At 37.2% G+C, this 17,423-nt stretch overlaps 1 long non-coding RNA gene across 1 annotated transcript; it reads right to left on the minus strand.

The window, feature by feature from the left end:
- Positions 1-11,475: 11,475 nt before the first annotated feature.
- LOC128022797 (uncharacterized) lies at positions 11,476-14,637 on the minus strand. The gene is made up of 5 exons (XR_008186011.1): positions 14,244-14,637; positions 14,050-14,122; positions 13,118-13,187; positions 12,103-12,277; positions 11,476-12,006 (listed from the first exon to the last, which is right to left on the minus strand). It is a non-coding gene; the product is annotated as an uncharacterized LOC128022797 (long non-coding RNA).
- Between the last annotated feature and the right edge of the window lie 2,786 nt (positions 14,638-17,423).

The raw sequence follows: 17,423 nt of genomic DNA on the forward strand, positions 1-17,423 counted from the left end.
AATTATGAAAACTCAGCTATGGAGCCAGTTCAGATTCTGCTTTAAATCAGCTCTAAAAAAACAATATTTAGCTATTCAGTTCAGTGTTGTTTTCTTCAGAGATGCAGGACTGTAATTATGGAGCCCCGCACATGACATGCAAGGTAAAATAAATAAATTGTGCAGACAATTTACTAATTCATTCCCTCAACTTACTAAAACATGCACACAATTACTATTGCGTTCGCTCGATTTGCTAAATCATGCTCATGATTTAGCAAATCGAGGGAACGAATTAGTAAATCATGTGCACAATTTATAAATCGAGTGAACACAATAGTAAATCGAGGGAACGCTACAGTAATCGTGTGCACGTTTTAGTACATTGAGGGAACGAATTTACGGGAAGTCGTGGCCTAATGGTTAGAGGGTTGGACTCCCAATCGAAGGGTTGTGAGTTCTAGTCTCGGGCCGGACGGAATTGTGGGTGGGGGGAGTGCATGTACAGTTCTCTCTCCACCTTCAATACCATGACTTAGGTGCCCTTGAGCAAGGCATCGAACCCCCAACTGCTCCCCGGGCGCTGCAGCATAAATGGCTGCCCACTGCTCCGGGTGTGTGCTCACAGTGTGTGTGTGTGTGTGTTCACTGCTCTGTGTGTGTGCATTTCGGATGGGTTAAATGCAGAGCACAAATTCTGAGTATGGGTCACCATACTTGGCTGAATGTCACTTCACTTCACTTAATTAGAAAATAGTGCACATGATTTAGTCTTATATCTTTTTTCCTGCATGTCATGTGCAGGGCTCTGTATGCAATATATATATCATATTTTAACCATGGAATGTTCCCAGTTTAGGGAATGAGACACTGCGTCCTCTAGGGTTCGCTATGAGGAACACCTTGTCGTGACCCGTGTCTGAAGCATACATTGAAAAAACATCAACTTGTTGAAAAAAAACCTGAAGTTAAAAATCCCTAAAGGGAACGAGCAGATACCTCGATATCACTCCGATTCAGATGAGAACGCTGCCTCGTCTGGATCACATCCCTTAGGTTCTGCTGACCTCCTCGTGACCCACGATTCCTCTTACCCCTACCCACAGGTGGGGGAGGAGCGTGAGTTGCGACACTAGCCCTCTGTGCTCGTCTTTGATCCTCAGATGGAGACAGGCCAGGACCCCTATGTTGTTCGGACTCAGACCTGGACCTTGGTGGAATGAAGGATCTGATAGCAGCGGAGTGCGCCTTCATCTGCCTGAACCTCTCGATCACCGTCTCAACGGAAATACTGAAAAGTTCAGATTCATCAACAGATAACTCTCCGCTACCACCATGGCCCCCATAGTCCTGCCCATGGCAGAAGCACCTGCTTGGTAGCCTGGAGAGAGATCTGTGGTGCGGTGCAGCTCGGCTACCTGATCAGATGAAAGGCCATCGCCTCTATCCAGGTCTCTTAGCAGATCAGTCTGATGTGTTTGAAGCACCACCATCGTGTGTAATAAAGCCACAGCCTGATCTGCTGCTGCCTATGCCTTGAAGGGGTTTACATGGCAAGGAGGGACATTAAAGGGGGGGGTGAAATGCTATTTCATGCATACTGAGTTTTTTACACTGTTAAAGAGTTGGATTACCACACTAAACATGGACAAAGTTTCAAAAATTAAGTTGTACATTTGAATGAGTATTTCTGTTCCAAAAATACTCCTTCCGGTTTGTCACAAGTTTCGGAAATTTTTTTTCGAGTATGGCTCTGTGTGACGTTAGATGGAGCGGAATTTCCTTATATGGGTCCTAAGGGCACGTCTGCTGGAAGAGCGTGCGCTCCCATATAGCAGAGCACTGGGAGCACAACAGACATTCGCTGATCAGAGCAAGAGCGTCGCGAAATGTCACAAAAGGAGTGTGTTTTTGGTTGCCAGGGCAAGCCAACCCTGCACAGATTACCAAAGAAAAAACAGCATTAAGGGACCAGTGGATGGAGTTTATTTTTACCGAGCATCAAAAGAGTTGTGCAAGTGTTTGTGTTTGTTCCCTGCATTTCGAAGATGCTTGTTTTACAAACAAGGCCCAGTTTGACGACGGATTTGTGTATCGTTTATTTCTTAAGGATGATGTAATCCCAACGAAAAAGGGTCACGATCGTGTGTTGGAACCGCAGGCGGTGAGTAAAACTGCTTCAAATATCTCTGCCTCCTTGTTTGTGCGTCCCCTCCCATGCCAGAGACCCGGGTTCGAGCCCCGCTCGGAGCGAGTCATTGCTGCTGCTGCTTTCATTCAGTTTCAGCCTCTGGATCTGATTCTGGATCATAAATAAACAGCTGAGTCTGACTGTTAGCCATGGTTTGTTTTGGTTGGTATTATCCTCACGGTATTGTCACAGCTTCCAAACACTCTCAACACAAAAGCCTACTGGCGCCTACACTTCACGCCTCCAGCCGGTCGTGTTTTTCCGGGAAAAATCGGTACAGACTATCTTTCTCCTATGAATATAATAAAACTAAAGACTTTTTGGAGTTATGAAGGATGCAGTACTACTCTATAGGTACTCAAGATTAACAGGATATTGAGTGAAAACGAGCATTTCACCCCAACCCCCCCCCCCCCCCCCCCCTTTAAGAGAGGAGTCTCCCCCGCAGAAAGTAAGCTCTTTCTACATACGCAGGGCAGGAGAATTGAGAAGGCTCAGCATCAGCTTCGTCACCATCCTCAAATATCTCCTGCTTTTCCTGGGTAAAAACCCAACAAAGCACTAACCTCATTATCGGAAAGTGTTAAAGATATAACATCATCCTCCCGAGGCTCTCTCTCGTCCGCCGCCATTACGAGCGTGAAAGGGAAAGTTCCTCTTTAAACCATTCAGACAGATCCACCTGTATTCTCATGAGCTCATTCTACCCCGTGTCTCTGCATCGGCGGGTCCTGATTCCGATGGCAGATGGCTGCCTTTTTTCCTTTTCTCTCCTCCTCAGAAAGAGAGATGAACGAGAAAGGAGCTTTATCATTTATCAACACTCACAATGCATGCAGATTGTATGCTTCAGACATGGGTCACAACGAGGTGTTTCCAATAGCGACCCCCAGAGGACGCAGTTTGAAGTTCCCTTGAAAGGGAACTGTGGACATGCAATGTCCTAATTGGGCCTATAGTGGCTCTGCCATGTTATTTCTGAAAAATACACCATATTGTAACAATAAACCATATAAGAAGTTCTACAAAGGGCAAAATTCTCATTTGTTATTCAGCTCAAGTCAGTTTAGTGATGACTGAATTCAGATGTTGCAAGATGTCTTGGTGCCAAATACCACAGGATATATTCAGAGGTTTTGTGGAGTCTCGACGTATCAAAGCTGTTTTGGGATTACAAAGGGGACCTACATGACAATGACCAAGTACACATTGCAGGTCATTTCGGTTGTCACTTTTTAGTGCTTAATCCTGTTCTGTAAACACACAGTTCAGTAATTTACAGGAGGGACAATCGTATAAATGTGTTATAAATCGTGTTTAAATGGGCATCAGAGGTGTGTCTTTTCTGTATGTGCAGTGCAAGAAATCACAGGGTACGTTTTGGATCATTAGTGTTGCGAGATCTTACAATCAAGAAAAAAACAACTAGTCCATAACAAACTGTTTGCGTATGTATCTCTAACCAGGACCACCAATTTGTTACAACTTGTTGCACTACAACTTCATTACAGTCTTGCTCACATTCCCTAAGTGGCCTTCCGGACAACATTAAGACTGTGACTGACAAGCCTATTTCTCTGTGCTGTAAACTTGCATCACCAAGAGAGTTCAAAGACATGACACTCTTGCTCAGAGAGAGAGGGAGGTGTTTGAATTTGATTTCCTTTGCCACCCCTGAACCCACACTAAAGCTGCACTAGCATTCATCTCTCAGTCAGAGAGGATTACGATGCCCCGCTGCTGTGCTCTCCTCCCAACATAAATTGGATATTTAGCATTTAACGTCAAGGTTAAACGACCTCGTCTTCCGAGACGTGCTGTCTCAGAAGTGGATATCTCATTGATTTGAGCCCTTTTACTGCATTTCTAAGAACACTTTATCTCCGCACGTTTAGCATCAGATATGATCTATGAGCTTCATTTTAAAGACGTGCCAATTTGTAAAATCTGTGGCACCTAAACGATAGACTGCTGATAAGGAGATCACATTTAAACTGTTCGAGAAAAGAAGCATGCCTGATACATTGACAAGCAAGAATTATAAAAAAAAAATACATATTTTTGTAATCTAATCCTTTAATTTAGTCCAGTAACCAATCAGTCTGTTCATATATTAATAACTCCTTTACTTGTGATCTTCAGTTGAGTCATTTTTCATTTTTCAGTTCTTTTTTTTTCTTACATTTTTTTCTTCATATATATAATAAGGTGCATTTTTTATTTCCTCATGTACTGACTGAATTCACAGAATATGTGTGCCTTTCTCATGCATGAAGTGTCACATTTGTAGAATTTATTTATTTATTTTATGTTTTTATTACACTTTTTTTTAAATATCCACCCCCCATGCATGTGTGCTGATATTTCATTCTGACATTCAAATTTAAAAAAATATAATTTTAGAATAATTTATAATTTTGAATGCTGAATAAAAGCACAAAGAATGCATCTCAAAACTCCCTAGATGGTGTTGTTTGCACGACAAAGTGTAATTGACCTTTTCATCTTTCCCTGTTGAGCAGGAATAATAACTAGGGAAGAGAGGTCTGAAGACTAATTGGTTTTCTTTAAACTCCAGGCTTGTCCTTGCTTAGAGCGGCTCTGTACAGCTGTGGGTCATTATTGCAGTGCAGGGTTTGACTATTTAAAACACAGCATCGCTCTACTGGCAGGACGTGTATCCTTGTTTTGTCCTCTAAGGGTATAAGTATGGAAGCCCAAAGAGACCATGCATTATTACTATTTTTGTTTGGTTTTCTCAAGCTAATGACTTAGATCAGGGGTTCCCAAACTTTTTAGCCCGCGACCCCATGATAAATGCGCTGCTGCCCCGCGACCCCCCCCCCCCCCCCAAAAAAAAACAACTCTCGTTGCGTGAAATGTACAGCAAATCGATTTTATGCCCAGTGTCAAAGCACACGAAGTTATATTTTATTGTTCTGCGTGCAAAATCAGTGTTACAATTCTGCATGAGCTGCTCGATATCCACCTGTTCTCTCTCGGAAAGTAACTGTGCAGCTATGTTGGGTTGAACTCGTTCATTATTCTGCCATCAGGAACCAGTCGAGTAAGTCTGAGCTGCTCACATGCGTGCTCACACCCGTGCGCGCACACACACACACACACACACACGCACACTCATGCTAATCCGCTAGATGTGTCACTTTATGCTTTCCATGGTGACGCGTCATTGCTTGTCACGTGACATACCGCAGCAACAACAGACCTGAATGAATGATCTGCTTTTGTCATTTTTCCTTTTTTATTCAAAATATTAACAAATTTGTTAGATATGGCATGAAATAGCTGATATTCCGATTGTCAAATATATGCAAGTGGAAGTGTTTTGTTGTTTAAACACCTTTATAACGATCGCGTTAGTTGAGCTGTATGCGCGATGGGCGCCGCCATCTTAGTTTGTGCCGCAGACGCAGTTCAGAGAATCAGATCTGTTGGATTTACAACACGTGAATTCATCCACTTCTCCCGAAATACATAAAAGTAAGTGGCTGGTGAACTGGGAGAATAATGGAGTAAACTTTAAAGTTACTTACACAATGTGTATCTGATATGAATAAAATGTGTCTAATTATAATGAAAAAGATTATTATTGCCTCTTCCTTTGACATCAGTGTGTATTTTACAAACTCTAAATGTATTGTTTTTTCTAGTACTTATATGTCTGAAACCTAAAATAAACATTATGTGGTTGAAAACACTGAAAAGTTGTGATGACAGCTCTGAGCGCACTTGTCTCTGGCTCAGCGCCAGCCAACTCGCGAGAGCACATTTGAATTTCACGTCATGCACTGACCGGTGTGGTCGTACACTCCAGGTACTAGCCTAGACTGATCACACCGGTGTGATCGTACGTGCGATGCGAAAGAGTTAAATTAATTGAAACAAAAATATATAAAGCCTATATCGAAATCATCTCGCGACCCCTGCGCCGGGGTCCCGCGACCCACCGTGGGGTATATATATATATATATATCTTACCACTCCAGACTTTTGAGCCTTAGTGTATATATTCATATATTTACATTTAATTTTAATTTTAATCACTTTTGTAAGAGAATAATATTTATTTATTTATATTTGTTATTATTATTAATATTCTCATATTTATTTATTTAACAATCTGTTAAAAAGTGGCTTGCAAAAACATTTTGTTTTTTGATATGGGCCATTGCCAGAAAACGGTGGCAAAATTATTTTGTATTATTATTATTATTATTATTATTATTATTATTATTATTATTATTATTATTATTATTATTATTATTATTATTACATGAATCATTAAAATAATAACAATTCAAAAGTTTTAATGGTTGAAGATTTTGAAGCTGCAAAACCGCTATCAATGCCTTTTAAATGCAAATGTCATTGTCTCACAACACACTGTTTACAATTCAAGTGTAACTGAAGTGTAAGCGTCCATATCTATAACCTGAAATATAAATGAATCAAATATGAACCCAAACATAATGCACGTTTTTAAAATCGTTTAGTGCTACTAGTGGCACAGAATGGACACACTTTTAAGCATTATTATTCGTACATGAAAGCCTGAATCCATTCCAGTCAAATCAAAGTGTATGATGAACTCATCAGCAGTAACTGCGCTGTGATTGGTTCAGAGCGCCGCAGATAAGACTCAAGCTCATGTGCTTCTGGACTGAATTTTGCTGCTAATCCCAAGTCATTTCTGCACCAGGTCCTTTTTATTCCATAATCCTCCAACCATACATATGTTTAAACCTTCTCTCAAAGACACATACTGCACACACCAAATAGGTCTTACAGAACCTATATCAGCAAGATTGCCCTTCACTGAGGCTTCCTATCACCTCCGCTCTGCATTGTCTCTTTACATTCAGTTCATCTCTACATCACCCCGAGGCAGCAATGAGCAGGAGGAAGTGTATATCTCCAGAGCTTTGCATCCATCTGTGAAACATGATGGATGCAAATGACTTCCACTGATGACCACCTGCCCCCTTTTGTTTGTGGGACGGGTGTTTCATGGGGATTTCAGTTCTGCTCACCTGAGCACCTGCGCAGACGGCGTGTGTGAGAGCGTCATCCCTTCACACCACTTCAGAATTCACAATCAGTGCTGTGAGTTCTTCTTTGCCCTCTTGAAGTGACAAAAGATCCAGTAAGTTTTTGAGGAGACGACTGAAAGTAATAAAAAAGATGAAAGGCAGATCGTTTTTTCTTTCTGGCCTAGGCCTCTCTCTTCTCAAGCTGGCTCTCATCTTCTCTCGTCCTTCTGTCTTCAATCTTTCCTCCATTGTGGTGTACTTGTCACCACTTCAAACAGTCAATCTGCGGGTACTTTAGTTCAGTGCTTCACAATCGGTTTTGCTTATGACACAACACTGGACATCAAGTGACCCAACAGTACTGAAAATGTTTGTAGTAGAAGAGTAAACAAAATATTACATAGATCACTCAAATATGAAGGTTCTATCATTCTGTTTAGTCAGCCTATTGGTGTTCTAAATCTGTATGAAATTCTTTCTTACTTGGAACACAAAAGGAGATGTTCTGAAGAATGTTCACGTTGCTCTGTTCCATACAATGAAAGTGGATGGGGACCAGGGGCTCCAGAACAGTTGTTACTGTTGACTAAATCTATTCAAATAGTTTTTGGTCATTTAAAACATGTCAAACTAAAAAAAAATGTTAGATGATAAACTTAATGTATTAGAAAATTATAAATACTGCCTTGACAAATAACTGAAATAAGTTTATGGTGAAGTACTAAAATTACTAAAACTAAAATAAATTGAAATGTTACAAATAATACTAAAAATAACATTACTCAAACTAACTAACTAAATAAATAAAACTAAAAATATAAAGATAAGCATGGGTTCAAAATTTTAATTAATACTATAATAGATTATATATATGATTATAATTATGATTATGATTATTTATTTATTTTAGTAAATTAAAAAAAAAGTTTAGTTTAATTGCATAAATGCTTATTTTCCCTATTTTTTTATATTAACTGCCATCTAACACTAACTTATTGTTCATATTTAGAATACTTAAATACTTATTTATGGAGAGAAGCAGACTGGACAAATGTTTTTGTTTGTTTTTGTTTGTCACACATTTGAAAAGATTAGAGGATGTATTTAGCATTTTTTTGGTTGTGACCCACCAGTAGAGAAGCTCTGCTTTAGATCACAGGAGACGAATGTCAAAACACTTGATATAAAAATTGAATCTCACTTGCATGTAATGCATTATTAACCCAACTTCCTGCTCATGGGGGAGTTCACTGCATCGAGGGAAAGAGAATTGAAGAGGGTAAAGGTCACCGTGTATCGCTTTGCATGTTTCAGCGAAAGACTTACCCAATCAAACTCTTGACCCTGTTTGTTATAATAAACACTGAAGGCTCACTCTGTGAGATGACTACACAAACTACGCAGAACAATTACAGAAAGAAGAAGGAAAAAAAAAAAAAAAAACTGAGTGAGTGCAATTACATCCACAAATTGGATTCTAAAGGGGAAATATGGGGCTGGCTAATGGACCATTTCTAGCAGCTGGAGAAAATGCACAGAGAGAGAATGAGCGAGAGAGTCATCAGAGTTCTGCTGAACAAGAGAAAGAATTCAGACATGAGGCAGAACAAAAGCTCATGCATGTTTCATCGTTCCACATTAGCAATTAGTGAGATTACAGAGTTGCGGCTCAGGCCACAGGCCCATTAGCAGACTGGGTTTGTGGTGGACCAGATCACAGAGCCACACAGAAAAACATCTCCTTAAAAAGAGCAAGCAAATGCAGCTGCGGTCATGAGGATTAAGTTTTAGTCTGGTTCCGGGTGTTAATGAGCCGCTAAATGACTGAAGCATTTTCAGATATAGAAATCATGCACAACATATGCATTTTATAAATCTAGTTTATGAGCCTTAGGCAGCCTGTTCATGAGCCTGTTAACTATTTATTAGGACTAGATGGGTAGTTTGGTCTTTCTTTCTTTCTCTTTCTTTATTTTAGGTGTCATATTGTACACTTTTAGGTAATTTCATTTAATGTTTATTATACATAAAAATTTAATGTACATTTATTTAATATACAATACAAATATTTCACTCTCTCTCTCTAGTCAAAACTACACCCTTGGGGTAGGATATCAATTTATTTTAAAAAATATATTCATTATCCATCATAACCTATAGATTAGTTGAGTTGAATACTTCAATCTGAATCAACTGCTATATGGCATAATTACAAATATATAAACATATCCCTCTATATAATTAATTGAATAATTCAAATGTAATTCAGATGTATGTCTTTGACTGAAAATATGTTATTTAATTTGTAATTTTTTTAATTATTCAACCACATAATGAGCAAATTTATAAATATTTATAAACAGTTCTTTCTGATCCTCGAATCCGACTGGATCAAAATAAAATAAAAAAACAGGGGTGTTGGCAGTTTGAAATTCTAACTACTGTTTTATTGTGAATATGAGATTGAATGAGAATAAAGAATGAATGTTGTATCAGATGCAGGTAATCACACTTGGTTACTCAATTTCTCTCACAAAACTCTACAAACATACAGGGAGCTTTTAATACAGTAATGCAATATAAGCTTTTAATGAAGCAACTTAACGTTCCTTCTAGTTCTAAAGTGACGTTTTAACATTTCAAACTGAGATTTGAATCTGAGGTGGAAGGAAGTAGTTCACAGAAAAGAATGTTTTAAAGACACTCCGTTGACGTCTCTTTGTCATCAGTACACTTGTACCATCAAACTGCTGTATAAACACAATATCACACTCATAGGCGTGTTATATAGCTGTATATCAGCACACTGTGATTACCTGCGGCCTCTGCCTATGGCCGAACCACAGCCGTGCTGATATACAGCCATATCGCACTGCAACTGGTGTGATATTGCTAAAATAAATTACATCAAATATTTAAATAAGCATTTTCATTGATCTAAAACAAAAAATCGATCTTATGTAAATTGAAAAATCCCTGCATTATTAAAAACAAAACGACAAATGGATGGATGAAAAAAAATGCATATGACAACTATAATGATTATTATGATTATTATGATTATTTTTTGTTTTTGTGATTTTCATTTATGTACATAGTGCATAATTAAAGTACCATAGTGCACCTGGCAATGTTAGTTAGGTTGTTGTCTCATTGGATCTCAGTTTGCTGTCCGTTCCTGTAAAGCACTATGTCTAGATGCGCATTTAATAAGTGTTTCATAAGTGTTTCCTTCAGTGTTTTGAACTGGGGAGCTCTTTACAAAAGAACCAAAATATCACTATGCAGATTACTTGCTTTACTCACACCAGTAGACCAGCAGTTTTGGTTTTTAAGAAAACCTAATCATCACAAAATTGGTTTTAGTCCTTTGTGTAAGCGGAGGCTGATAAACCTCCATCAGTGTGTTGTTCTCAGAGGTGACCTTGGTTAATTACAGCTCTTCAGATGTGTGTTTCGGCTTTCAGAGACACAAAATCTTCCTCCAGTCCTGTCCGAGCCCCCCGTAGCCTACAATGGTGACCCAGTGGTATGATATAATTACGTGTCCCGTGACTTTGATAGCACGGCCAGCTTGCCCTTTTCAAAAAACATAACATAATACTCTCCAAATATAATCAGAGCGAAAAAGGTAATTGGATTACTGCAAAAGACAATTACAGCATCTCTGGAGGACATTTCATGTTTTTCGCCCCAGCCTGTGCTTTGTGATTGAGGGTTGTGATCTTCAGTGTGTCATGTTTACGGCACGCTCACCGCCTCCCATGGGCGTACAAAGAATGTTTTTTTTTTTTGTTTTGTTTTTTTGCATTTGTGCTTTTTAGTTGTCCTTTCCTGAGATATTTTAGTATTACATGCACTCTTAAAAATTGTCCCGTTAAAAAACAGTAAGTAACTGGCAGCACAGTTGCCAGCAAGTTACTGTTAAATTAACAGTGTCTTGCTGTTGTTGAAATTTACAGTTTTTTACTGTTTTTGGAAATACAGCATAAAGCTGTTATTTTATAAATTAACAATAAATTACTGTCAAAAGCATTAACAGTTAGTTGATGTTTTTTTTTCTTTTAACTGTAAACTACAAACTACACACTGCTAAGGAAAAAAGGTGGAATTATTTTCCTAGATATTTCTTAAATTTTATGAATTAACCCTTTGAAGTCTTGCTATAAAACCATGTTTTAATACAACATACAGATATAGCTTTTGAAACATTAAAAATTCAACACAAAGTGTAACTTCAAATTTGTTTTATTAAAACTTGAAAAAAAAAGCCACTTTAAATCACAAAATATTCTCATAATTAGTGGCTGATGCAAGTGGAATGACTAAAACTTAAGCCTCAGAGTAAAATTTCGTTTAACAGAATAAACAAATAATTTACATAACATTAGAAAAAAATAAATGAGTGACTTTAGCGAACTGCTGAGAGAATAAGAATTACTAAATTATTAGTGAATAAGAGTTACTGAATGAAGAAATAATTCAATGATGAATGAAGTCAAAATGTAGGTATTCAAGAATGAACACCTGAAAAAATTGTGCGACTAAACACACTAAAAACATGTTTTTATCATGTGTGAAGAGTATGTGTACGGTGTGTGTGTGGTATGTCAGTGGATGAGTGAATTCACTTATATGAAGTCCCACTCAAAGTCCATTAGCTTCTTAAGTAGACTGGCAACCCGAGTGTTGACTGATTTCTTTTTGTGGCCGACCTTCCCTGTCCGCTTTGATATGACTTGTCCACACTTGGTGCCTTTTTCAGGATTTATTCCAATGAAGCACCTGAAAAACAAATGCATACATTCAGAATTAGTGTGGGTAAAATTTTACATAACGAGAATGTGAATAGAAATTATCATATGATTCTAAGCATCTAACCTCTGAATAAATTCCAACGTGGATGCAGCCTCAGCTTGGTACTCCACATTGAAATTGTAGAAAGTTGAAAACACAGCAGCAAGTCCAGACAGAAAACTTGGCTGGATGCCCTCACAGATTATTTGCCCCTCAAAACTAATCATCCATTTATGAATGCAGCTTCCTGGTTTTTCACCTAAAACATTTCAAAGAAAAAACAATGTCAGACAGTCATATAACACTAATTTTCTACTGCCAGATTGCAAACAAATGCAAGGGAAACTGAAATGATTTTACCTAGTCACAAAGCCCTGTTCTTTTAACATAACATATGCATTTCAAAATGCTGATTGTGGACTGGTCTGGACAGACACTGAAGTCAACATGTGCATTATACGGTGTATTGTGAAATAGTTGCTGCAATTTTTATGATGTATTTAACACAATATTTTTGCTCAGTACAGTTGAAGGGTTAAAAAAAAGTAATTAATTAGTCCCCCTCACTTTCAAAGAGTTTTCATTTTCAAAACAAAAATGAAACTATTTTTAATATTCTTTCATCATTTCTGTTCATTAAAAGTCCAGTCAAATCCAGGTTAAATGGAAACTCAAACGCGCTAGCCTGACAGACCAGAACAAACCTCACGTCAAGCAAGCATGTTTGAGCTTATTTGCTGTATGCTCAATGATGAATGTTTATACACGAATAAACAAATAAAATTCATACATTTACAAAAATTTATGAAACATTTTGAAGCATCAAAGTTTTTTTTTTTTTTTTTCAATTGATTTACAAAAATGCTGAAAGAATTGTATTAATATATTAATTTGTTTTCCAAAGATAAATAAAAGTCTTAAGGGCTTGGAATGACATGAGTGTTGGTAAAAGATAGCAGAATATTTATTTTGTGTGACCTGTCCCTTTCAGTGTTGTACAGAAGCATTTACCATGTTTTTTGAAATACAGAAAAAAACATTCTTAATGGCTTATGTAATAAAATAGACTATACATTCATACAGTTCTATACGTACATACCAAAGAGTATCAGTCGAGGAGTTGAAGGTAGTTCAAGTGTCCTTTCTACATCAGCTGCAGTGGAAGATGCCTAAGAAACAGTAACAATGATGAGGACACAGAGACAAAATACACTAACAATATTTTTGATGAAAAATATTTAAGGAATTATCTGCATATAGTGGACTTCAATGGTGCAATGATGTGGACTTTAAGATGGGAATAAAACTGAGTTAGTGTATCACATTTGGCATTGTGTTGTCTGTAAAGATGTGATTTTAAAGCTGCTAATTTAGCAAATTTCCTGTTAAAGTCTTGGATGCAACAATGAAGAAACAAGTTAGGGGTATTGCTGTGAATCCTCATGTGCTTCACATAGACCACTGGAGTACTGCATTGTTGCATGCATAACTGACACCCAAACATGCTGACAAGTCAAAATGGACAGTCTTTGGGAACGAAAAAACGTAACTCAAACAATCTCAACAATAACAAAAGAAAATCTCCACAAAAATAAAACTGCCATTGGCCTACTGTACTGGGTAAAGTAACATTGCAATACAAACCAACAATGCAAAATAAATCAACATGAATTATTCTTACTGATTATTATATCGCGTAACTTATTCTATCAAGCCAACTTGGATCGACGCAATCCAAAATACAGCCAACAATAAAGTAACAAAACGACAACACTATTAAGAAAAACTTCCCTCGGAATACAGTTATGTACAAATTAGAAGAACAAGCTTACCCAAATTCGCAAGCACAACGTTATTGAAATCAACGTTTTGTCTAATATACACTAGGCATTAAATGAAAAGATAGCAAGCTAAAATTAGCAAACGAGAAGACGATAATTTCAGCGTGTTACAGATACATCAATATTACTTCGTTGCTATTGTGTTAAAGGCTTACTTTGCAGAATTTATATCATGTTTGATTAAACTCACCTTGTAATCGGGGGATATCTGAATCTATCCAGCTCCAATCTATGATGCCGTTGGAACGTTGACGATTTTAGCACTGAAATGGACATATTAAACAGTTACAGCCTCAGCATCCACTTATCAAAGTTATTTGCACAGTTATTTGCAATTGCAAACGTGTATTTTGTGTGAAAGGAGCAAGGCAAAGGTGCACTCACCGGTTAAATCACAATATAAAGACGGATGAAAATCCACATGTGCTCGCTGCAGCTTTCTGTTCCCAAAATACTGTTAAGTACTGTTTTCTTTCCTTCGAGCAATAAATACGGTAAAATAACGTTAAATTTTATCTAGGTCATTTCACCGAACGTAAATAAACAGGTAAGCACTGCTTTTTAAAATAACGGGTTTATACTGTTAAAATTTTGACGTAAATTAACAGCAATTTTTAACAGTGTGTAACCATTAACATGTCACGTAAAAAGAGCTTTTCTTCTTAACAAATTCTGAAACCGATATCGGGTTGTTGGGTATTTCCCTGTGGATGCTCATAAATGCTCTTCGTGCATCTCTAAACTGAGCTCATTAACCAGTAAGCCGATGAGAAACCTCCGTGCCTGGAGTTGTGCTTCCTCCGAGAGCGTCCATTAGAATGGAAATCAGCTTATTTCCCTGCCCACTTATATCTGCAGGTTTTTCTATATTACTGTGGTGACAGTTAGTAGGATTTTGAGTTGGGCATGATTGTTATGCTGGATTTTTTTTTTTTTTTTTTAAGCTACATTGGTGGAAATACCTAATCTAAACATGCTTTTGCAACAATAAAACCACCACCATTATGCATTTATTTGCTGCTCAGCATATACATCCAACATTCAGAGAATGATCTGAAATTTCGAACAGAAAGCCATGATTTTTTACAGTGATTGTGGAGCTCTGTACATTTTAGAAGATTTTATTTGGTGCACAACAAAATGGATCTGCGAAAGCGTAACAAGGTTTCCATGGGGCCGGTAATTAGACTGAATATGTTTGCAGGGTGGAATTTATTATTCAGGCAGTCGGTGAGAGCTGTACTGTACTGAGTTTTCAGCTGATCCCGGCGTCCGCATATCTCAATTCAAAAGAATCATAGTCGGCATTAGCAAACTTCTTATCGACTTCTTATGAACCACTATGGATCTGTTTGGGTCAAACCTGCAGTTGGTTGTCTAATTAAGAGCTTGCCTTGGGTTCATTAACAATGATTAATTCCTCTACCTGCTGTGCATTGATTGTATAGGTGAATGATGAATGAATTTATGTTACATCAGCTAACTATTTCCATTTGAAAACCTCAGAGAGAAAGGAGCAAAGCAGCACTAATAAATAAACAAATTAAAGAAGAAAAGAGAATTGGGTAACAATTATTAACAGCTTTCCTTGATAACATAACATCATAGCAGTTCATTTAAATTCAGATATGAATGTTTAAAAATATAAAAGTTCCACAACATTAATAATTGTTGGAATTAAATTAATGATAGTTTGTGGATAATGCTATACAATATAATAAAATACAATGGGGTCCAAAAGTTACAAATCTTACTGTCTGCACAAAAACATTATCAAAAAGATTATCATGTTCTCCAGCATAATGCTCATTGCATATCATATTAGTGATCGGAGGTACAGAATTATTATTATTTTTTGTTTTTATTTTAATTGATTAATTTTAGTTTTAAATAAAAGAACAAATCCAGATTGTCAATGCGGTGGCAAGACTTTTGCCTCCCACTGTTTACTGATGTTCTTCACAAAACCATCAGTTTGAGCCAAAGTTAAGGTCTGCATTCAAGCCTTTAAATGAAAAAGCTAACAAAATAAGCTGTAACACCTGCTTAAGTTTCTTTTTTCAGTTTCTTATTTTATACAAAGTCTTAAAATATATGGGAACAATTGTTGAAGTGTTCAAGTGTTCATTTCTCCAATGAAAATGAAAGGCATTATTTACCCAGGCCTGTGATTTCAAAACCATATGCTGTTATTTTTATCAATGGAACACAAATTAGAGCAACATAAAACAATATTCAGAGTACCTTGGAGCTGTCAAGCTTAATATAAATATCATGAATGCATAAAAAATATAATGTAAGAACTCTGCATGACTGGTATGCTGTGTAACAAGTCTTCTGAAGGCTTTGTGAGGTAAAGACCAACATTTAAAATCTGCACAAAATCAAAATGACTGTTATTACAGTGAACAATGAAAAATGTGCAATTTATTTTTAGACACTATCTTCACACTCTTTAGTAAAATCTTAGAATTTGGGGCGATAATGAGAATGAGTGAACAATTGGTTGAACTATTCTTTTATCACGATGAGTTTAAGACATTAAAGGAAGAAAAGCAGTTGTCTCCTAGTCTTCCTACGGCCTTTTGAGACTTCACACTCACCCAGGACCTTGATCAGATTCAGTTCAGACCCCAAACTCCTCTGTTGAGCTCTCTCAGCTCCCTCTCAACACTCTCTATTTTCCTCTTCTCTCCCTCTCTGTTTTCTTTCCATCTATTCCCTCTCTTTCTCTCCTTCACTGTGCCTCTGCACAGATGGTCCTCATTAATAAAGCAAGGCAGACTTTCACCCTCTTTTGAGTGTGTGTTTCTGAGAGGAAGAGAGAAAGAAGAGGAATCAATGAGCGGCAGATTGGCTCACTCCTGTTAATTATGCTAAAATATTGTTAAGCGCAGGAAATTAATGTGGCAAACAGGATGCGATGTATCTGCTTACTGCTGGGGCTTAAGCCCTGATGCAGAGGAGAGAGAAACAGGCCGATGGAAATGTTTTGGAGTTCGTGTTCTTTCAAGCATATCTTGTAGAGCATGAGAAAACAAGAACAATAAAACTATCAAAGCAAATGGAAAAGTAGTTTATTTTCCGATTGCATGAATCCACTGTGCAGTGCAACAAGAAGTGGGATGTGTTTGCTCTTTAATGGATGTGATAGTACAAATCCACTCCCAATTTAGATTAAAGAATGATCTTATTTCATCCCTGAAACATCTCCTCACCTTTCTAAATTAAGGTAATAAATTTAAATAATGCATGATACATAATCAAATAAGTTATTTATTATAATTTTTTTAATAACAAGTTATGAATAGCTTTACTTGTTAAATCCACTTCCGATCCGGAGTTTGGGGGAAATGTTTGTGAGAAAACCAAAAGTAAAATACCTTCCATAGAAAATAACAGTGGGACACATACTTAAGTTTCCCAAAATATTAATTATGTAATAAAAAAGTAATGTAACTTTATTGTAACACAACATAACTTGCTGTTAAAATGCTACAATGTCACAGGAACCTAATTTTCACATAAAGTAACAATGTAACATAAATAACGTAAAAACATTCA

This window comes from Carassius gibelio, chromosome A11 (genome assembly GCF_023724105.1).
Source record: "Carassius gibelio isolate Cgi1373 ecotype wild population from Czech Republic chromosome A11, carGib1.2-hapl.c, whole genome shotgun sequence".
Taxonomy (NCBI): Eukaryota; Metazoa; Chordata; class Actinopteri; order Cypriniformes; family Cyprinidae; genus Carassius; species Carassius gibelio.